Here is a 25,515-nt window from a genome sequence, read left to right as displayed (position 1 = left end):
TCAGATACGGTGGAGTCTACAATGGTTGGAAGTCAGATACAGTGGAGTCTACAATGAATTAGATGTCAGATACAGTGGAGTCTACAATGAATTGGATGTCAGATACAGTGGAGTCTACAATGAATTAGATGTCAGATACGGTGGAGTCTACAATGGTTGGATGTCAGATACAGTGGAGTCTACAATGAATTGGATGTCAGATACAGTGGAGTCTACAATGGTTGGAAGTCAGATACAGTGGAGTCTACAATGAATTAGATGTCAGTTACTGTGGTGTCTACAATGGTTGGATGTCAGATACAGTGGAGTCTACAATGAATTGGATGTCAGATACAGTGGAGTCTACAATGGTTGGAAGTCAGATACAGTGGAGTCTACAATGAATTAGATGTCAGTTACTGTGGTGTCTACAATGGTTGGATGTCAGATACAGTGGAGTCTACAATGAATTAGATGTCAGATACAGTGGAGTCTACAATGGTTGGAAGTCAGATACAGTGGAGTCTACAATGAATTGGATGTCAGATACAGTGGAGTCTACAATGAATTAGATGTCAGATACAGTGGAGCCTACAATGAATTAAATATCAGATACAGTGGAGCCTACAATGAATTGGATGTCAGATACAGTGGAGTCTACAATGGATTGGATATCAGATACAGTGGAGCCTACAATGAATTGGATATCAGATACAGTGGAGTCTACAATGAATTGGATATCAGATACAGTGGAGTCTACAATGGATTAGATGTCAGATACAGTGGAGCCTACAATGAATTAGATGTCAGATACAGTGGAGCCTACAATGAATTGGATGTCAGATACAGTGGAGCCTACAATGGATTGGATGTCAGATACTGTGGAGCCTACAATGAATTAGATGTCAGATACAGTGGAGTCTACAATGAATAAGATGTCAGATACTGTGGAGTCTACAATGGTTGGATGTCAGATACAATGGAGCCTACAATGAATTAGATGTCAGATACAGTGGAGTCTACAATGGTTGGATGTCAGATACAGTGGAGTCTACAATGAATTAGATGTCAGATACTGTGGAGTCTACAATGAATTAGATGTCAGATACAGTGGAGTCTACAATGAATTAGAAGTAAGATACAGTGGAGCCTACAATGAATTAGATGTCAGATACAGTGGAGCCTACAATGAATTAGATGTCAGATACAGTGGAGCCTACAATGAATTAGATATCAGATACAGTGGAGCCTACAATGAATTAGATGTTAGATACAGTGGAGTCTACAATGGATTGGATGTCAGATACAGTGGAGCCTACAATGGATTAGATGTCAGATACAGTGGAGCCTACAATGGATTAGATATCAGATACAGTGGAGCCTACAATGAATTAGATGTCAGATACAGTGGAGTCTACAATCAATTAGATGTCAGATACAGTGGAGCCTACAATGAATTGGATATCAGATACAGTGGAGCCTACAATGAATTAGATATCAGATACAGTGGAGTCTACAATGAATTAGATGTCAGATACAGTGGAGCCTACAATGAATTAGATGTCAGATACAGTGGAGTCTACAATCAATTAGATGTCAGATACATTGGAGTCTACAATGAATTAGATGTCAGATACAGTGGAGCCTACAATGGTTGGATGTCAGATACAGTGGAGTCTACAATGGTTGGATGTCAGATACAGTGGAGCCTACAATGAATTAGATGTCAGATACAGTGGAGCCTACAATGAATTAGATATCAGATACAGTGGAGTCTACAATGAATTAGATGTCAGATACAGTGGAGCCTACAATGGATTAGATGTCAGATACAGTGGAGCCTACAATGGATTAGATATCAGATACAGTGGAGCCTACAATGAATTAGATGTCAGATACTGTGGAGTCTACAATCAATTAGATATCAGATACAGTGGAGTCTACAATGAATTAGATGTCAGATACAATGGAGCCTACAATGAATTGGATGTCAGATATAGTGGAGTCTACAATGAATTGGATGTCAGATACAGTGGAGTCTACAATGAATTAGATGTCAGATACAGTGGAGTCTACAATGAATTAGATGTCAGATACAGTGGAGCCTACAGTAATTGGATGTCAGATACAGTGGAGCCTACAATGAATTAGATGTCAGATACAGTGGAGCCGACAATGAATTAGATGTCAGATACAGTGGAGCCTACAATGAATTAGATGTCAGATACAGTGGAGTCTACAATGAATTAGATGTCAGATACTGTGGAGTCTACAATGGTTGGATGTCAGATACAGTGGAGTCTACAATGAATTGTATGTCAGATACTGTGGAGTCTACAATGGTTGGATGTCAGATACAATGGAGTCTACAATGAATTGTATGTCAGATACAGTGGAGCCTACAGTAATTGGATGTCAGATACAGTGGAGCCTACAGTAATTGGATGTCAGATACTGTGGAGTCTACAATGGTTGGATGTCAGATACAGTGGAGTCTACAATGAATTGTATGTCAGATACAGTGGAGTCTACAATGGTTGGATGTCAGATACAATGGAGCCTACAATAAATTAGATGTCAGATACAGTGGAGCCTACAGTAATTGGATGTCAGATACAGTGGAGCCTACAATGGATTAGATGTCAGATACAGTGGAGTCTACAATGAATTAGATGTCAGATACTGTGGAGTCTACAATGGTTGGATGTCAGATACAATGGAGCCTACAATGAATTGTATGTCAGATACAGTGGAGCCTACAATGAATTAGATGTCAGATACAGTGGAGTCTACAATGGTTGGATGTCAGATACAGTGGAATCTACAATGAATTAGATGTCAGATACAGTGGAGTCTAAAATGAATTAGATGTCAGATACAGTGGAGTCTACAATGAATTGGATGTCAGATACAGTGGAGCCTACAATGAATTAGAAGTAAGATACAGTGGAGTCTACAATGAATTGGATGTCAGATACAGTGAAGTCTACAATGAATTAGAAGTAAGATACAGTGGAGTCTACAATGAATTGGATGTCAGATACAGTGGAGCCTACAATGAATTAGATGTCAATACAATGGAGTCTACAATGAATTAGATGTCAGATACAGTGGAGTCTACAATGAATTGGATGTCAGATACAGTGGAGTCTACAATGAATTAGATGTCAGATACAGTGGAGTCTACAATGGTTGGATGTCAGATACAGTGGAGTCTACAATGAATTGGATGTCAGATACAGTGGAGCCTACAATAAATGAGATGTCAGATACAGTGGAGCCTACAATGAATTAGATGTCAGATACAGTGGAGCCTACAATGAATTAGATGTCAGATACAGTGGAACCTACAATGAATTGGATGTCAGATACAGTGGAGTCTACAATGAATTGGATGTCAGATACAGTGGAGTCTACAATGAATTGGATGTCAGATACAGTGGAGTCTACAATGAATTAGATGTCAATACAATGGAGTCTACAATGAATTGGATATCAGATATAGTGGAGTCTACAATGAATTGGATGTCAGATACAGTGGAGTCTACAATGAATTAGATATCAGATACAGTGGAGTCTACAATGAATTAGATGTTAGATACATTGGAGTCTACAATGAATTAGATGTCAGATACAGTGGAGCCTACAATGAATTAGATGTCAGATACAGTGGAGCCTACAATGGATTAGATGTCAGATACAGTGGAGCCTACAATGAATTAGATGTCAGATACAGTGGAGCCTACAATGAATTAGATGTCAGATACAGTGGAGCCTACAATGAATTAGATGTTAGATACAGTGGAGCCTACAATGAATTAGATGTCAGAAACAGAGGAGTCTACAATGGTTGGATGTCAGATACAGTGGAGTCTACAATGAATTAGATGTTAGATACAGTGGAGTCTACAATGAATTAGATGTCAGATACAGTGGAGTCTACAATGAATTAGATGTCAGATACAGTGGAGTCTACAATGAATTAGATGTCAGATACAGTGGAGCCTACAATGGATTGGATGTCAGATACAGTGGAGTCTACAATGAATTAGATGTCAGATACAGTGGAGCCTACAATGAATTGGATGTCAGATACAGTGGAGTCTAAAATGAATTAGATGTCAGATACAGTGGAGCCTACAATGGTTGGATGTCAGATACAGTGGAACCTACAATGGTTGGATGTCAGATACATAGGAGCCTACAATTAATTAGATGTCAGATACAGTGGAGCCTACAATGAATTGGATGTCAGATACAGTGGAGTCTACAATGGTTGGATGTCAGATACTGTGGAGTCTACAATGAATTGGGTTAGATACAGTGGAGCCTACAATGAATTTGATGTCAGATACAGTGGAGCCTACAATGAATTAGATGTCAGATACAGTGGAGCCTACAATAAATTAGATGTCAGATACAGTGGAGTCTACAATGAATTAGATGTCAGATACAGTGGAGCCTACAATGGTTGGATGTCAGATACATTGGAGTCTACAATGAATTAGATGTCAGATACAGTGGAGTCTACAATGAATTGGATGTCAGATACAGTGGAGCCTACAATGGTTGGATGTCAGATACATTGGAGTCTACAATGAATTAGATGTCAGATACAGTGGAGCCTACAATGGTTGGATGTCAGATACAGTGGAGTCTACAATGAATTGGATGTCAGATACAGTGGAGTCTACAATGAATTAGATGTCAAATACTGTGGAGTCTACAATGAATTAGATGTCAGATACAGTGGAGCCTACAATGAATTGGATGTCAGATACAGAGGAGTCTACAATGAATTAGATGTCAGATACAGTGGAGTCTACAATGAATTGGATGTCAGATACAGTGGAGCCTACAATGGATTAGATGTCAGATACAGTGGAGTCTACAATGAGTTGGATGTCAGATACAGTGGAGTCTACAATGAATTGGATGTCAGATACAGAGGAGTCTACAATGAATTGGATGTCAGATACAGTGGAGTCTACAATGAGTTGGATGTCAGATACAGTGGAGTCTACAATGAATTTAGGGCCTTAAAGTGTTGTTATCTAGCAGGCGGCAGTAGTGTTTTGTTCCCTAATTCCAGCTTAATACCAATCTAATCACGCTTTGTTGTTTTATTCTACCAGAGTTCATGATAAGTATTAATGGATCTGTAAAACAGAGCAATAAATCAGTCTGTCCAGACCAAAGGTACACTAGGTCGATTTTAAATGTCAGTAAAAACCAGCAGTCATTCTCAGGTCGTATCAATTAGAAAAAAAAATGTATGCCAGTGGAGGACTCAAATTGTATTGAAATATGTTGGTATTAGTTTAACATGCCAGTTTTACAGTATTCCCTAACCTACCGGTCCTTTTCTCGGATCATCTAGGGGTCACTAACACGACATTGGACGTAGATCTGTGGTGTGTGGTTCGATCATTAGTAGGGGTGGTTTGTGTTTCGTGTGTTTCTTAGAAAGCTGTGATCACATACATGTATCATCTGATACCTTTGTGCTGTAGTGGTTTTATTCTTGCATCATAAGCTCTTTAAGACGATCCGTCTGGACGACATGCTATGAGCCTCAAAGGTTACCACAGGGGAGACCCGAGTCATCACAGCCCTTACAAAGGCTTTCAACGCACACAAAAATCAATTAACATTTAACTCCCCTGGTATAACGCGGTATAAGTGTTGCTCTTTTTTAATAATGAAAATTGATGTTTTAATAATCGTGTAAACGCCCCAAGCATAAAAGTACCTGTACTTGAGGATTTGTTAATTTCATTAAATATCGTGGAATGTTTATTTTCAGTGGTAGGTCAGAGTAAAATCACATGTAGCTTGGAACACATGTGCAGAAAGACATTAGTCCGTGAAGCTTACGATAAAGTACATGTAACCAGTGTGCTTATCAACCAGTCGGTACTTAGACCGACTAGTTACATCGCTATATAATGTATCTTCGTAAGCCAGGGCTGACTTAAAATCGTATTCACCCTTGTCGGAACTGCCAATCCCTGGCTTTCCAGTACATCCAGTGAAATCGCGTTTTACATACAAAGTCGGCAGTCAGCGAAAATAGCAATGACGGTGCTCAGTGCCGAGTCGTCATTGTCGAATACGAACTATGTAACATTTGACTAGTGAACATACATATGATTAGACGATATCGAATATCAAGTGAGTTTCCATGATGGCGGTCGTCACTACAAAATATACGATTTCAGCATAATCGTAGATCATTTTGCTTTTTAAATCGCGTAACGCATGAACAATTAATGCCTGAATAGTTTTAAGTTATATTTGATTATTTATATGTGTAATTTGATTAATGTCATAATCGTGGTCACATGTTAATATGCGAAACGAATGAAGTAGCACATGTACAGTTCCGCCAATTTGAAACCAAGCAGTACAATTCAGAAAACGAAGCACGCGAACCGGTTCAGGTCTGTTGGTACGGCGCTTTTCATTAACGAGTACAGCGGTTCCTCCTGGTACATGAACATCTGGTTCGAACCCGATAAAGGGAACGCACAGAACATTTATAGGAGAAATCATCCCAGAGTGTAAAGGGGACCAATGGTATCCTGGGAGAAATTATCAAAGTATTTGAAAAGCTAGTGCACAGATGACCACCTGTTCGGGAGATGTAGTTGACATGCTTGTGAACTGGACCCAACAGGGCTGTGCACTATTGTCTTATCTAGTCATAAAAAACAAGGTAAAATTTATAACTTCTTCGATGATATATACATGTAATATCGCCTAATCTAAGATTTCTATTACTAATATCAATATGGAAGCTATAAGAAGTTTATGATTTACACGGAGCGTTATATCTAGATTATGGATGATATCATCTGATTTAAAATCCTATTAGCGACAATGATGACGAACACATTTGTGCCAAATATTGAGTACCCCGAAACACTCCTAAACCACGTGGCCTCTCGCTCCTCTCATATCGTTAAGTTCCTATTCAATATCAAATTAATTTGTAGAGGAGCTCTCTATTTCGGTGTTTGTATGAAGATCCAGTGGTTTTAAATTAAAACAAATTGCCTCAATCTCGTTGCTGTAAATTGAGATGTGCTGCACATTGTACCTTTATCGTACGTTTCGGCGCCAAGGATTTTAATTTGCAGCACCTGCGGAAAAGTGCTTTAGTATATGAAGTATGACTGAAATACGGCTTTTAAAATCAAAACACTTCATTTGATGAACATATTTGTTTGTTTGTCAACGCATTTCCTGCTTGCACATATGTAATATAATTTACCTTTCCTTTACCTAATAATCACACAAAATATCTTTAATGATATGATCCGTACCAATTAGCCATAGAATTTGTTCTTGTTTGCATTGGTAAGGACGATATGTAGTTAACAATCACAATCTTAAAAGCAAAATTATCAATATTGTGTTGTCCCAGAACGTATTTTCACTCTTTTTAAGCTTACCCAATATACAATAAAAATCATGATTATAAAGAAGGGTACCAGACACAGATATCGATATTTACAAAAATCAATCACTCTAAAAACAATAGTTTAACATCAACAATATGAAATTATTCAAAACGACAGAAAGTCATTTTATCAAATCTACTTTATTATTTTCTCTCAAATGATAATACACTGTATAAGAAAATACATCAATGTTGCATTAAATAATTCCTTCGAATGCCCACTCATACCAAAAACCGCCATTGGCAAGTATAGCAACTATAAAAGTAATTAAAACCGTAAGTTTTTATAACACGACCAGGTACAGACGTGTAACTTTGGTAATTAAGTCTGTGTCTCTGTCGTGTCTTCACGGACTTACATAACCATACAGTCAGACCCTGTAATTAACACAGCTATCCTGTACAAATCGATTGGTGAAAACACTAGAGAGTTCCACTGCCACACATGCCTGTGAATTTCCGGTGTCAATGTCGCATGTTGTGTTGGCATATAAAGGCAGTATTCAAAATGGATTTAGGATTTAAAAGTACTCCACATGTAATTCCTCGCTCACCAGGGCAACTCGAACGTTCATTTCAAGACAAAATATAAAAAATGTCTAAAATTTATAATTGGTTATCGCAATATCAACCCATTCCGCTCCAACTCTCGGAACAGCACTGCTTAAAATCGAGTTCCTCACGGTATTATTTAGAGTTTCCACGTTATATTTCTTTAAATTATGCTTTTAGAGGGAATGATTGTAAACCCTTCATACTTTATTTGTACACTAACGATATCTGATATATGATTGTATTGCCAGTAAATTAACGTAGATCCACTATATACACAGCATAAGAACCACGTGATCTTTGTACTGTAGTCAGAGCTGAACTCATGTTAATGTAGATTTGCAAGACATTGATTTCTGCTAGAATTTTACTTATCAATATTAACAAATCAGCATGCCAACAGCACCAAAAGCGATTTCTTTATTTTAATTATGCAAATAAAAAAACATTCCAATAGAGTGTTTCATGGATGCGATACCATCAACATAAAAAGGTCAAAGGACAACCAAGTATGTCAAAGGTTCTGAAGACGCGTGCAAGCACCCAATATTTACCTAAGATTGTAATGGGGACAATGGTTTCTACTAATCTAAGTCTAATCCAAATGACGTGACGTTCTCAATATGGAGAAAAAGGGTACTGACATCAGAAATACCAGGCAAGGTAAGGGTACTGACATCAGAAATACCAGGCAAGCTAAGGGTACTGACATCAGAAATACCAGGCAAGCTTAGGGTACTGACATCAGAAATACCAGGCAAGGTAAGGGTACTGACATCAGAAATACCAGGCAAGGTAAGGGTACTGACATCAGAAATACCAGGCAAGCTAAGGGTACTGACATCAGAAATACCAGGCAACCTTAGGGTACTGACATCAGAAATACCAGGCAAGCTAAGGGTACTGACATCAGAAATACCAGGCAAGGTAAGGAGCATCGAGAATGGCCAACCTCATATCTCAAAAACAAAATAAAATAAACAAAATAGTTATATATAATAAACAAGTGAGGACATACAGTGACGGCCGTGCCACTTCGCCATAGTCTGCATCAGTGCCGGAGAAAACCCGCGTAATCCTCTATGTTGACTCCGTGTCCTTTTTGTTATGTCCATTCAGAAAATCGAACACCGGTTGCCTTGGTGAAAGACGAGTGTGCGAGGAACTGCGTCATCCGACCAGATATTAAAAAATGATTGAAACACATACATAATCAAACTATTTGAAAGGAGGAATCGTTTTGCTATAAGTACATATTATAATATATTGAGTTTCCGGACTCTGGCAATCACCTGGTCACTCTGACTGAAGTATAGTAACAACTTGCATTGATGCTTTGACTAAACACTTTAAAGGAAACATATATATCTCTTTATCAGGATTGTGGGAGTTCCGGACCAATAACCACAAATACTCTATAGTCCCGATAAACATGATAGAATTTGTAGATTGTGTCCCGAGGGGTACCGAACATGTGTTTCGTTATTCAATGACCTATGTAACATTTGAAGCGCCCCGGAGACCAAGATAAAGTTGGGAGAACTGATGATTTATAAACTTTGACGTGGTATATACAATGGACACAAACATTCGTGTCATATCTTGTCAACATGTTGCTGAATGGGTAATTTGATGCCTTTTAAGCTTTAAACACCGATTATAAATTGAGGTACGATCATGATAAATTAATCAAGAGAAAAAACTACTAAAAGCCAAAAGAAAAAACGTGCATGTAGCTGCCACATCTACAAAGATAAACGTAGTGAACTAGAAGTCGATGGCTGCTTATGTCTGCCACAACTACCAAGATAGGCTTTGTATTACATAAGTCGATGGTTAAAGGCTTTGTGTTACAGAAGACGATGATTTCATATGTATGCCACATATTTTATGATAGACTATGTTTGTTACAGAAGTCGGTGATTTCATATGTATGCCACATCTCGTATGATAGGCTGTGTTTGTTACAGAGATCGAGGATTTTATACATCTCAGATGATCAGTAAAACCTGTGATCAATGACCAATGAGGAAAAATGTGTTTGAACCATATTAAACAAAATTGTAATAAAATTCAATGGACATGACACACTGTATTGTGTGTAGTTTTATTTCGGACATACGTAATCTAGCCTCTTATATCAGAGACATATCTGTATATATGTCTCTGCTTGTATACAGCTTACAAATTTGAAATTTGAAATTTGAGGCGAAACGAAATGGTTGATCTTTGATGGCTACATGTACATGTAGTTTAGAAAAATTGTCATTTAAAAAATTACAACGCATTGTAACTCTTTGAAATCTGAATAGAATGGTATTTGTCTATAAACTATGAAAGAAAAGTTGATCCCTTTGGAATTAACATCAGACAAATTTTACATTAAAAAGATCACAAATGTACTTTCTCAATGTCTGCTAGTTTACAATTATCTTTAATCATAAATAATTACGATAGCATTTCAGAATGTATACAATGTACTTAATTTGATTAAAAAAAAAATGATGAAGGACATCAACCGATGAAAATAATGTAATACTTCATGTTTCATAATCAGTTTAAAACGATATAATTTCTATAAAAAACCGTTTGAAACATCATTCTATACGCAGCGCTATTGATTCCATGACAAGACTAACACGATTTGCGTTGGCCTAACATGTACGGGTCTAACTTGTGACGTTATACTTTGAGCTATAACATGTACGGGTCTAACTTGTGACGTTATACTTTGAGCTATAACATGTACAGGTCTAACTTGTGACGTTATACTTTGAGCTATAACATGTACGGGTCTAACTTGTGACGTTATACTTTGAGCTATAACATGTACAGGTCTAACTTGTGACGTTATACTTTGAGCTATAACATGTACGGGTCTAATGTGTGACGTTATACTTTGAGCTATAACATGTACGGGTCTAACTTGTGACGTTATACTTCGATCTATAACATGTACAGGTCTAACTTGTGACGTTATACTTTGAGCTATAACATGTACGGGTCTAACTTGTGACGTTATACTTTGAGCTATAACATGTACGGGTCTAACTTGTGACGTTATACTTCGATCTATAACATGTACAGGTCTAACTTGTGACGTTATACTTCGATCTATAACATGTACGGGTCTAACTTGTGACGTTATACTTTGAGCTAACATGTACGGGTCTAATGTGTGACGTTATACTTTGAACTATGATATGTACGGGTCTAACTTGTGACGTTATATATTGAGCTATAACATGTACGGGCCTAATGTGTGACGTTATACTTTGAGCTATAACATGTACGGGTCTAATGTGTGACGTTATACTTTGAGCTATAACATGTACGGGTCTAACTTGTGACGTTATACTTTGAGCTATAACACTATAACATGTACGGGTCTAACTTGTGACGTTATACTTTGAGCTATAACATGTACGGGTCTAACTTGTGACGTTATACTTTGAGCTATAACATGTACGGGTCTAACTTGTGACGTTATACTTTGAGCTATAACATGTACAGGTCTAACTTGTGACGTTATACTTTGAGCTATAACATGTACGGGTCTAACTTGTGACGTTATACTTTGAGCTATAACATGTACGGGTCTAATGTGTGACGTTATACTTTGAACTATGACATGTACGGGTCTAACTTGTGACGTTATACTTTGAGCTATAACACGTACATGTCTAACTTGTGACGTTATACTTTGAGCTATAACATGTACGGGTCTAACTTGTGACGTTATACTTTGAGCTATAACATGTACGGGTCTAACTTGTGACGTTATACTTTGAGTTATAACATGTACGGGTCTAATTTGTGACTTTATACTTTGAGCTATAACATGTACGGGTCTAATGTGTGACGTTATACTTTGAGCTATAACATGTACGGGCCTAACTTGTGACGTTATACTTTGAGCTATAACACTATAACATGTACGGGTCTAACTTGTGACGTTATACTTTGAGCTATAACATGTACAGGTCTAACTTGTGACGTTATACATTGAGCTATAACATGTACGGGTCTAACGTGTGACGTTATACTTTGATCTATAACATGTTCAGCTCTAACTTGTGACGTGATACTTTGAGCTATAACATGTACGGGTCTAACTTGTGACGTTATACTTTGAGCTATAACATGTACAGGTCTAACTTGTGACGTTATACTTTGAGCTATAACATGTACGGGTCTAACTTGTGACGTTATACTTTGAGCTATAACATGTACGGGTCTAACTTGTGACGTTATACTTTGAGCTATAACATGTACAGGTCTAACTTGTGACTTTATACTTTGAGCTATAACATGTACGGGTCTAACTTGTGACGTTATACTTTGAGCTATAACATGTACAGGTCTAACTTGTGACTTTATACTTTGAGCTATAACATGTACGGGTCTAACTTGTGACGTTATACATTGAGCTTTAACATGTACAGGTCTAACTTGTGACGTTATACTTTGAGCTAACATGTACGGGTCTAACTTGTGACGTTATACTTTGAGCTATAACATGTACGGGTCTAACTTGTGACGTTATACTTTGATCTATAACATGTACAGGTCTAACTTGTGACTTTATACTTTGAGCTATAACATGTACGGGTCTAACTTGTGACGTTATACTTTGAGCTACAACATGTACAGGTCTAACTTGTGACTTTATACTTTGAGCTATAACATGTACGGGTCTAACTTGTGACGTTATACTTTGAGTTATAACATGTACAGGTCTAATTTGTGACTTTATACTTTGAGCTATAACATGTACGGGTCTAACTTGTGACGTTATACTTTGAGCTACAACATGTACGGGTCTAACTTGTAACGTTATACTTTGAGCTATAACATGTACAGGTCTAACTTGTGACCTTATACTTTGAGTTATAACATGTACGGGTCTAACTTGTAACGTTATACTTTGAGCTATAACATGTACGAGTCTAACTTGTGACGTTATACTTTGAGCTACAACATACACTGGTCTAACTTGTGACGTTATACTTTGAGCTATAACATGTACAGGTCTAACTTGTGACCTTATACTTTGAGTTATAACATGTACAGGTCTAACTTGTAACGTTATACTTTGAGCTATAACATGTACAGGTCTAACTTGTGACGTTATACATTGAGCTATAACATGTACGGGTCTAACGTGTGACGTTATACTTTGATCTATAACATGTTCAGCTCTAACTTGTGACGTGATACTTTGAGCTATAACATGTACGGGTCTAACTTGTAACGTTATACTTTGAGCTATAACATGTACAGGTCTAACTTGTAACGTTATACTTTGAGCTATAACATGTACGGGTCTAACTTGTGACGTTATACTTTGAGCTATAATATGTACGGGTCTAACTTGTGACGTTATACTTTGAGTTATAACATGTACAGGTCTAATTTGTGACTTTATACTTTGAGCTATAACATGTACGGGTCTAACTTGTGACGTTATACTTTGAGCTACAACATGTACAGGTCTAACTTGTGACTTTATACTTTGAGCTATAACATGTACGGGTCTAACTTGTGACGTTATACATTGAGCTATAATATGTACAGGTCTAACTTGTGACTTTATACTTTGAGCTAACATGTACGGGTCTAACTTGTGACGTTATACTTTGAGCTATAACATGTACGGGTCTAACTTGTGACGTTATACTTTGAGTTATAACATGTACAGGTCTAATTTGTGACTTTATACTTTGAGCTATAACATGTACGGGTCTAACTTGTGACGTTATACTTTGAGCTACAACATGTACAGGTCTAACTTGTGACTTTATACTTTGAGCTATAACATGTACGGGTCTAACTTGTGACGTTATACTTTGAGTTATAACATGTACAGGTCTAATTTGTGACTTTATACTTTGAGCTATAACATGTACGGGTCTAACTTGTGACGTTATACTTTGAGCTACAACATGTACGGGTCTAACTTGTAACGTTATACTTTGAGCTATAACATGTACAGGTCTAACTTGTGACCTTATACTTTGAGTTATAACATGTACGGGTCTAACTTGTAACGTTATACTTTGAGCTATAACATGTACGAGTCTAACTTGTGACGTTATACTTTGAGCTACAACATACACTGGTCTAACTTGTGACGTTATACTTTGAGCTATAACATGTACAGGTCTAACTTGTGACCTTATACTTTGAGTTATAACATGTACGGGTCTAACTTGTAACGTTATACTTTGAGCTATAACATGTAAAGGTCTAACTTGTGATGTTATACTTTGAGTTATAACATGTACGGATCTAACTTGTAACGTTATACTTTGAGCTATAACATGTAAAGGTCTAACTTGTGATGTTATACTTTGAGCTATAACATGTACGGGTCTAACTTGTGACGTTATACTTTGAGCTATAACATGTACGGGTCTAACTTGTAACGTTATACTTTGAGCTATAACATGTACAGGTCTAACGTGTGACGTTATACTTTGAGCTATAACATGTACGGGTCTAACTTGTGACGTTATACTTTGAGCTATAACATGTACGGGTCTAACTTGTAACGTTATACTTTGAGCTATAACATGTACGGGTCTAACTTGTGACGTTATACTTTGAGCTATAACATGTACAGGTCTAACTTGTGACGTCATACTTTGAGCTATAACATGTACAGGTCTAACTTGTGACGTTATACTTTGAGCTATAACATGTACAGGTCTAACTTGTGATGTTATACTTTGAGCTACAACATGTACGGGTCTAACGTGTGACGTTATACTTTGAGCTATAACATGTACGGGTCTAACTTGTGACCTTATACTTTGAGCTATAACATGTACAGGTCTAACTTGTGACGTTATACTTTGAGCTATAACATGTACAGGTCTAACTTGTGACGTATACATTGATCTATAACATGTACGGGTCTAACTTGTGACGTTATACTTTGAGCTATAACATGTACAGGTCTAACTTGTGACCTTATACTTTGAGCTATAACATGTACGGGTCTAACTTGTGACGTTATACTTCGATCTATAACATGTACGAGTCTAACTTGTGACGTTATACTATGAGCAACAACATGTACGGGTCTAACTTGTGACGTTATACTTTGATCTATAACACGTACAGGTCTAACTTGTGACGTTATACTTCGATCTACAACATGTACGGGTCTAACTTGTGACGTTATACTTTGAGCTATAACATGTACGGGTCTAACTTGTGACGTTATACTTTGAGCTATAACATGTACGGGTCTAACTTGTGACGTTATACTTTGAGCTATAACATGTACAGGTCTAACTTGTGACGTTATACTTTGAGCTATAACACGTACGGGTCTAACTTGTGACGTTATACTTTGAGCTATAACATGTACGAGTCTAACTTGTGACTTTATACTTTGAGCTATAACATGTACAGGTCTAACTTGTGACTTTATACTTTGAGCTATAACATGTACAGGTCTAACTTGTGACGTATACATTGATCTATAACATGTACGGGTCTTACTTGTGACGTTATACTTTGATCTATAACATGTACGGGTCTAACTTGTGACGTTATACTTTGAGTAACAACATGTACAGGTCTAACTTGTGACGTTATACTATGAGTAACAACATGTACAGCTCTAACTTGTGACGTTATACATTGAGCTATAACATGTACGGGTCTAACTTGTGATGTTATACTTTGAGCTATAACATGTACAGGTCTAACTTGTGACGTTATATATTGAGCTATAACATGTACGGGTCTAACTTGTGACGTTATACTTTGAGCTATAACATGTACAGGTCTAACTTGTGACGTATACATTGAGCTTCATCACGCTTGCGACGTCATAAATTGCCGAAAGAGTTAGCTCTTTAGTATGGACAACCTTAATGCCGAGGAGAACACTATTTAAGTGTTTGAAACTTCATTTCCAATTCAGTGACATAACACAATATCATTAGCCTGCGGCCTAAAGCTTATACATGTATAACCTAATATACCCAAACTCTAACATTCACTTTAAAGGTCCATATATAGCATAATAGTGTCATTGTATTTGTAGAATATTGCAATAAATTGTGAAAAAAAAAGATGTACTTACGCTTTGATTTTGGGTTTTAAATCCAAAGAAACACGATTCGTAAACAATAACAAAGTTGTAACTCTCCTTCCTCGTTAATGAATAAGGACAGACAATAATTAAATCCGGAATTGGTACAGGTATGTACTTCAAAACTTAAATCCACTATTCAACACACAGCCGGGTACTTTAAAGAAAATAGGCGTTCACTTAAAGCGATCTAAGATACTTGTGATCACGTGTAAGTAGTTTTAGCCACACACACAAACAGACACACACATAAACATGTACTGGTATACCTACATATCTATGAGTGGCATTTACGTGTACTATAGTAAACTCAGCGAGGTCTGCCAATACTCACTCGGCCGCTTAACAAGCTGTCGAAAAGACATTACAATACTTTAGTACTAGTGTATACGCTTGTTCCCCGTTAAATCTGTTAACACATTGTCTACATACTTGTATAATTATATGAAATGTCACTTTGCCATATAAAACCTAGATATTTAAAGTTCAGAACATGACATAATTTTTTTCTTCTTAAAGAATCGGTGCTTTATAGTAAAGTTATACTATAGATTAGAGTTCGGAATCCAATTACCATTGCTGTGCAGTCTGTATGTACAGGTACATGTATATGTCATATCGTGAAATGAATAACTAGTTTACGTACAACCTTACAATTAACTGGCAATCGCCAAACTTAACACGCCTCTCAAGCCTACGTAACAATACAACTGACTACTCAATCTAAAGCTCTCGAGTGTGTTGGCTATAGTCAGGATAATGAGACGAAGACTGAAATCAATTACTGATGTTAAACATCTATTATGGAGGAAATATAAAGTATACTTTAAGAAAAATACTTCGTAATTACAGCGAGTTCAATTCTGTCTAGTCACAATAAAGCTTACAAATTACAGGTAGTGTATAGGTAAAAAGATTTTAATTTCGTATAGTACTTACCCTTATAAAGTACCGTTATATGTATGTATACCATGTCTTATTATTTGATTTTAGCTTCTTCTTTTTTTTAATTTATTTTCCTCTGTTATGTTTGGTAATGGATAATTACATCAGCGATTTTGTCCAAGTTTGCAACAGTATGGATGTAATATACCACTTGATAGGGTCTTGAGGTGAAGGAAATGCTTTTTAATGTACAAATGTGTAGCATAACGCAGCCACAACAACCAAGGACGTTATATAAAGGAACAAAATAAAGGCTGATTTACATATTTCTTACAGTATACTTTATATTTCCTTCCAAAATACTCCACACATCGTCAACAAAGACAAGCTATATCAAAATGGTAACAAAGCAAGAGAAATTATTCCAATACGACATTGACTGATCACGCATGACCTTACAGTATATAACTTGCATTGCTTGACACACAGTGTATATGTCACACATGACCTAACAGTGTATAACTTGCATTGTTGACACACATGTATATGTCACACATGACCTAACAGTGTATAACTTGCATTGGTGACGCACGTCGAAAGGTCACTCGTGACCTGTTATTTGGCAGCACACGTAAAAATGTCACACGTGAAATTCTTACTGAGAGACGCACGTGGATATGTCATGACCTTGTTACCTGGGTACATCACCTGTGACCTTGTATCTTTATGACACACGTGTATACGTCACAACACGCGCCCTGTTTACCTTGTGACATATTTGTATATATACACGTGCGGGACAAGATGTCACCCTTTATACACTGTAGTGACGTTGACTGTCATTCACAAAGGCAGATATTTAACAGTCCGTACCATACAGAGACATAAAGATACCTGATCCACACGTATTGGTGGACAGTAACAGATTGTCATTGATTAAGTTAAAAACTGTTACAATCTCTATTATAACGAGTTCTAGTGTCTGAATTGTACTTCAGGTCAGAACGCGTATCAATTTTCTTTGTAAGCCTAGCTATTAAGAAAATCGTTCAAATTTGTTTGTTACCATTGTTTCTCTTTTGTTTGTTTGTTTGTTTTTTTAAGTTTTCTTTTACGATTTTGAGCAAAATTATAAAGTATATATATATATTATTACTTCGACTAAAACAGCCTAGTCTTTTACTATATATGCCTGGCCAAAAAAAAACTGTTATCTTGTTGAAATTGAGACACTCCTTGATTCATTGAAACAAACGTGTTTTAGCTACGAATCTTCATATCCGACCTGAACTGGAGAACCTGGAAGAAAACGTGATAATCCAACAACACATGATGGTGTATTTCATCCTTTTGAAATTATCTCAGAAATCCCACAACCAAATATTTTAGAGGTTCAGCGTTTGTATATACATGTAGTTCGATTTTAAAAATAAAGCGGGAATCTTAAATGTGGCTAGTTTAGTTTAGAGGTCCTTTTTAGGACTACATAATATGGTGATTCTGTCAGCGACATCAGGACGACTCCGTCACCACATTTGTAGGTATGGCAATAATTCAACATCTCCATATAAAGCGATTCCTTTCGCGATGTTTCCACCTTTAGCGACTGCAGACTTTAAAACCTGTAAAAGTGTATTATTTTCAATGGATACATTATTATGATTTGGTGTTGAAGGGGACAGCATCAAACAAAACCGAAAGAGAAAGACCTAGTTCGTTTCAAAAATATCCACTGAAGATTTATTCTTTAGCAGTTAGGGAAATTAATGTTTTCTGTTCTTCCTTTATCATGCTACTGTGAATCATGTTTTTGCCATGAGTTGCATTATATATCACTCGGGAACACTTGGAATGAGACTCGCGACTTGAGAGAAAATTGTTTTCCGACGGATACAATGTTTGAATTAGCCATTTCATGTTTCATACCTGAAACTGTTGATATGGAGTTTTTTTTCTCGTTGTTTGTTCAACAAAAGAAACAACAGATTATTATTTAATTGATGGGTATATTTGAACGCTGTAATTACACTTATCGCCCCGACATTCGTAAATGTATATCGATGTTGCCAATATATATTTTACAGTAAATTAATTGTCTGTTCTATTTCAGATCTTTGACTCGTAAGAGTACATAATGTACATCATATCAACTACGCACATGAGTTTTGTTAAACTTAAAGTGATACGATGGATAGAATCCAAAACCGCTCGGCTGGAGATGACGTGAGTTCCAACAGCCTTGAGATTACGTAAAACCAACTGTCACGATTTATAACCTCACGGGATCGGATCCTTTTTACTTCCTGAGATGAAAAAATCCGTCCTTGCAGCGGTCGTTTGCCCTGAATTTAGCACGATTTTAACATTATTTTATTGAAACAAACAAATTGATTAAGCAGAAATTGTAACAACTTATAGAAGTCCTGGCCTCAACTACTGTATTACAACTGGTGAAAGCGTCACGCATTGCGTATATAACTAACAAAAATCGAACTAATTGTATAAAGAAAGCAAAGAAAAAACAAAAATTTTCACGAGATATGATAATGGAATAGATCATTTGCCAGGTTTGGAAAACGGGGCCCACCGGGACTTCTTGTTATTATTATTTGCTTTTAAATTTGGATAAAAATATATCTTATCAGAAAGACCAAATACAGGATTTCTTTTACTTTAACTGAAAATAAGACTTTCCACGGATAGGGATGTTAATAGTCAGTGTTTAAGTTCAAAACTATTCGATCATATTATCTACAATACTTCTGGGAGGAACATTCTCCCGGGATTAAATTACATGCATTCTTACAAGGCCAATTTCACCTCAACATATAATTATGATAAACCCCCAAGGAACATGTTGTTTACATAAATATAATGCGCGTCACATTCCTATACCCGCAGTATAGATAGACTATGAACATGTCTGTATTGAATTCTATGTACACGTGATGGAGTTAAATTACAGCATTAGCGTTTGTAAGATAAATATCCTACAGAGACGCCCTTGGGGAGGTATTTACGATTTAGATATTGGAAACTCAACAACAGGGAGTGTAAAGTTTGTCGATGTAATAATACAGATTTAATATGAAATAGGACACATTTCAATAGCTTGTATATTCGATATGTTAAATTCAATAATTTCTCTTTACGTCTTTAACGATCCTTGTACATGTATATAGTTTGTCTTTGATCACAATTTAAAGTGTTGTCGGCTAAAGATAGATGAAAAAAAAAAGTTTTGTCCGTCAAACATATTTAACTGTAAACTGTGGATATCAGCCGCGGCGAACGTACATGTATATCGAGGCGCTTTATCGGTGGATAAAGATCTGTGCCTGTTCTGTTCTGGAATTACGTTTGTATTTTTAAGGTGACTTCAACTTTTACCTTTGTCGGTCATTTTAATATAATCAAAACTGTGCCATAGAATAGTCATACATCCACCAATCATCGAGTTTGTATTATACTCCTTACTCTGTTTACCATGTATTGTCTATGCATGTGTAGGAGTAGCGAAAACGAGGCTCTGGATAATAACGTCCAGTTTCGAACCAAGAAGTCTATTATATATGTCGCTATAACATCCAGCGAAGCGAGCACTGTATTAAACTTCTAGTTGAATGGCATAGAATAGCTCCGTAAGTTTGTTTAGTAATTATAATTCAACATTAATAAGACGTGAATTTTCGGTATCAGTACGACCTTTATCGGACATAAAACCTATATATATCCTACGGGGCCAGTGTGATTTAGGATTCTATGTCGAATAACACCTTTTGAAAAGAAATTAAGAATGGTCGAGTTCATTTATAATCCGCATTTTCACCAATTATTTGATGAGCTGAGCGGACATCTTGTTGGCCACATTCGTTTAAGTCTGAAATATATAAAATACAGGGAGAAGGTTTAGGTTTGCATCGAGATAACTCATCCGTAATTTGATGACAAAGACATACTCTGCGAGATATGTCAACCCGAGGGTAGGATAAGGCTGCGGTAAAGTTTATAATCCTTTCCCCGGTGGGTACATAAAGCACGTTATTGTCTCTTGACACTTGCTAATAAAACAAAGATTTTTAGACATGTGAAAATAACGTAATCTCGCTTTCGGTACCAGACAGTTATGAAATAAGATTGAAATACAGATACATGACAAAGCAAAAAATTTATCCATCGTTACATAGTTAATAAAAAAATGTTCCGTAAACTAATTTAAACATCAATGTAAAGCCATTCTCACGATATCGTGCAACAAGTGAACATCATGTTTATTATTAGCCTTCGGAAAAAACGCACGTGACAACCTGATCCTAATCACAAAATTAAGACTACTAGTTAGTGAGGTATGGCATATTACCTGCTCTGAAGATTACCTGATTAGTGATTGTGACTAGTATTTACATCCATACAGATACCGACCTCCTGTTTACCCAGTTTTAGTATTTACATCCGTAGTACAAATGCTGACTTCCTGTTATTCAAGTTACAGTTATCACATCCATACAAATGCTGGCTTCCTGTTAACTAAATCACATCCATACAAATATTGACTTTCTGTTATTCAAGTTATAGTAATCACATCCATACAAATGCAGACTTCCTGTTTACCAAGTTAAAGTATTTACATGCATACACATGCTGACTTCTTGTTAATCCATTTACAGTTTTTACATCCATACAAACGCCGACTTCCGGTTTTTCCAGTTATGGTTATCATATCAATACAAATACTGTCTTTTTGTTATTCCATTTATAGTATTTACATTAATACAAATGCTGGCTTCCTGTTCACCCAGTTAAAGTTTTAACAATCATACAAATACTGCTTTCCTGTTATTCATGTTATAGCAATCACATCCATACAAATACTGACTTCCTGTTAATCCATTAATAGTTATCACATCCATACAAATATTGACTTCCTGTTAATCCATTAATAGTTATCACATCCATACAGATACTGATTTCCTGTTAAATTCAGTTATAAACCAAAACATCTATAATCGCGTTTGTTATTACAGCTAATCTATAATGTGCACTGTGCTTTTTCGGTATATGAACGAATTAAAAAAAAGTAAAATGAGCCTTTCAACTCTTTGAGATGACAATAAGCAATTTTTAATTGGATCTATTGTTTACCGCGATTGTTTAATTGATCGATAAGTACTTATGAGATGATTTCATTAACATGCCTTTATTCTGGTCAAATAAATATGGTACATACCCAAAACAAGAAATTGTAGATGGGCGACCATTAAAACGTCGACAAAAGGAAAACAAACTGTCTTCTTTTTATCTTGCTTTCAAGCCTAATTGTCATCACATCAGAGGGATTGTGTATAACTCCTCACATCGTACGAAGCCCTCCCCAAAATGCTTGTTAGTACCTACATAATTTATTCGGGTGTAAAATGTACACATTGTATCTAAAGCATGTATCTTTAATTTACTACATGACCTAGTGATAAATTTAATAGTTCTGAACATTTAGATTAAGATTACAGAAAAATAGGGCGTTTTGCTCAATCAAAATGGTGCATCGAAATATCACGTGCCCATCAATCGGGACATGGTGAAGCCGTTGTTTATATGGATGTGTATTCCCTGTGGAAATTCGGAGGCCAACATTCAAGCGTTTGAGAAACGTTGACCTTGGGAACACAGATCTAGTATAGTATAGTATTTTCGTTAACTAGACAGATATATTCTACTCATTTAGCTATAAGACATTGAAATTAGATTTATTTCAGAAATTTTCATGTTATCAAAACTTTCCATAACTAATTCAATCTTAAAATTCTTTACAATTTTTTTCCAAAACAGATTACGTGTTTGATATATCATCTTTGTGTACCGTGTCCATTTGTACGGGATAGTGTTTTATAATTAAAACCAGCCAACGGTAGACATACATGTACAAGTATTCTGTAACCAACCATCTTGTCTAAATCTTCGTACTTGTCACGAAATATTTTATAGACCTTCTTGGCTAACAAACAGACAGTGCAGTATTATAAAATTGAACAATTGTCAGAGAATCACGTGTAGTCGATACCTTCATGCCTGGTTTTATTATTTTATAAGACTTTTACGAACTTTAGCTTATACCAAATTCACCAGAGTCACCGGTTTCGTCACAGTTCCTTGACGAAAAAAGGAGGGAAAGGATGGGGGTCGCTTTAGCAGAGCTAGACTGGTATAGCTAAATAAACCAAAGTAGGCGACCTCCAAGTCTTATTTAATGAAAACGCCACATATTGGATATTGATAAGGACACGAGATAGGGAAATCAATTTGACCACTTTACGGTATTGTGATAAGGTAAAGGGACACTCGAGGATATTGGAATATAAGACCGGGTTTTTAGGTCACGTGAATCTTGTGTTAGCATGAGTTGTTTATCTCCGAGTTCCCGGAGGGTATCTTGTGTTCCGGAGAGATGGTCAGGTGGTAACATCTCACTGCTGACTTATTTTGTTCTGCATTTGTTGAAACATTCAAACTGTTTCACAAAATACACGCTCTTTAGATGGTAGTCATACTTATTTCCAAGCCCTTTCTTTGCCACTAGAACTATACTTTCTGTGTCTCTAATTTTCTCCATAATTTCATCATCTTACTCTCACAAGTCCATTGCCCCCCTCTCTGGTCATACCGTTCTCTTTTTCTACGTCTCACGCTTTTCTTTCTCCGTCATTCAAATATCAAAATGCTTATGTCATTGCTTGATGAACTGTACCTGATTTGACATATCTGGTTTGTAAACTGAAAAAAAGCACTCAAAGTGAAAAAGATGGGCAAGGGAGAACTTCAAACGGAGTTTCTTGTTCCCCGTATGATAGGCCGTCGTCTGAATCATATGTATTGTCTATACTTGTGAATGAAATGAGCTACATATTTCATGTGTATTGCCTGTATATGAGAATGGAATGATATACATATTCCATGCTTTGTCTTTACTTGAGAATGGAAATATTGTCAAAGTAACAAAATATATCCTGATAGGTTACATTCACAAACTGAAGTATATGTAAATAATTAACGTGTCTGTAGACAAAATTATACCACGTAGGCGCCATTTTTCTTAGTTTATTTATTTAAGCATTATTCTCAATTTATTTTTGGTTTATCCAAAAATAAATTGAGAAAACGGATGGGCATTCTTTTTCATAGACGCGAAGGAAAATTAAATACTCAGTTATTGAAAGATGAGTTGGAAAACATCCCCGATGACAGAACATTGCTAATCGAGGAGGCATATGAGTTGGACGGTATCAGAGGCAAGTTGTATTTTCCGCGGCCACAAGTGGGCCTACGCCATTTTGATTATGGCCGCAGTTTTGATTGATTATCGAAGCTAAAGTGTTGCTGATTACACGTTTTTGGTTTGCAGAACATTCTCGACTGTAGCTTCTGATAGAGCTTTCGTATCTCCGATGACTTTATAATCGATATTCTGTTCGATAACCAATCCGAAAATATCCGACGTTGAACGACACATTGATAGTCGCAAGCAGACGACGTCAAAAGTAGTTCTACGTGTATTACGTCATTAAAAATGACGTAATTATTTTCGGGCTATGAAGAAATAACCTTAATTTTCCAACCAATGAAAATGAGTGTAACAAATGAAATAAAATTATAAAGGTATATTTACATTTGGATGGCAAAGCCATGATATAAACAAACTAAACAAATTTGCAGTCTATGAGAGTATAACTGACACCCAAAGCGTGACACCATTCTATGCATAACTGACACCCAAATCGTGCATTCGGGTGTTATTCATACGCGACCGGATGTACGGACGGGATCCCCCGTAACTACTTGCAACCAATGTAAACAAATGGCATCTTATCATTGCTCATCATGCTATCGGATAGAGTACGAGACCAGAAAACAAATCTTAAAATGTAAAACGAAAATAAAGGTAAGAATGGTTAACAATCACGAAAATGGAAATAAAACAAGATTTAATAAACACATATGTTGACAGATATTTGTTCCGGGGCCAGAGTGGAAAATCATTACACACCACATTGTTTGCGCGCCACCGCCATCCAGTGTTTGAATGACAAAAATTTTGAAACCCGACACATCATGTTTATGTCAAATCATAAGAACGAGGCTTCTCTCCGGTCGTACAATAGAACAGTTTCTTCTTCACAAAAGAAAGCATCAAGTGGTGCATTATCGTGTCTAACGCATCCTAAACTTGAAACAGCCATGGTACCCGTCACAAGCAACGTTGTCGCTGAAGCTCGTCTAACTCCCTCGGCCATTGTCACTTCTCTCATTGGTCGTATCCCTGACACCGGTGCTGTTGTAGCTACTATAAACTGTAATCAGGTTTCCATGCAATCAAAGAACATGTTTACATCTGGTTTTTTGGCGAATTCCACTTTCTCCCACTGCACATTCAACTTTCATAGCTAAACTCTGTCAATGCTGTCAGCCGTTGCGTTCGCGTGGTGACGGGTGAAATTTCCATCCGCATAATTGTTCCGGATGGTAAATTAAA

General features: G+C 36.6%; 1 protein-coding gene across 2 annotated transcripts in view; it reads right to left on the bottom strand.

Annotated features, from left to right (window-relative positions):
• LOC117334556 (neuronal acetylcholine receptor subunit alpha-9-like) overlaps positions 1-25,515 on the bottom strand; it is an 83,295-nt gene that overhangs the window by 41,533 nt on the left and 16,247 nt on the right. Inside the window, exon 1 of one of the 2 annotated variants that reach the window (XM_033894238.1) lies at positions 16,098-16,355. The exons of the other annotated variant lie outside the window; for it this stretch is intronic. The gene's annotated coding sequence lies outside the window, so the exon portion shown is untranslated. Of the gene's footprint in view, positions 1-16,097; positions 16,356-25,515 lie in introns of those variants that run through there. 2 annotated transcript variants of the gene reach the window in all.

Source organism: Pecten maximus, chromosome 9 (genome assembly GCF_902652985.1).
Source record: "Pecten maximus chromosome 9, xPecMax1.1, whole genome shotgun sequence".
In the NCBI taxonomy this organism is placed as follows: Eukaryota; Metazoa; Mollusca; class Bivalvia; order Pectinida; family Pectinidae; genus Pecten; species Pecten maximus.
The sequence above is the reverse complement of the archived record's forward strand: the minus strand, read 5'-3'. Positions and strand labels throughout refer to the sequence as shown.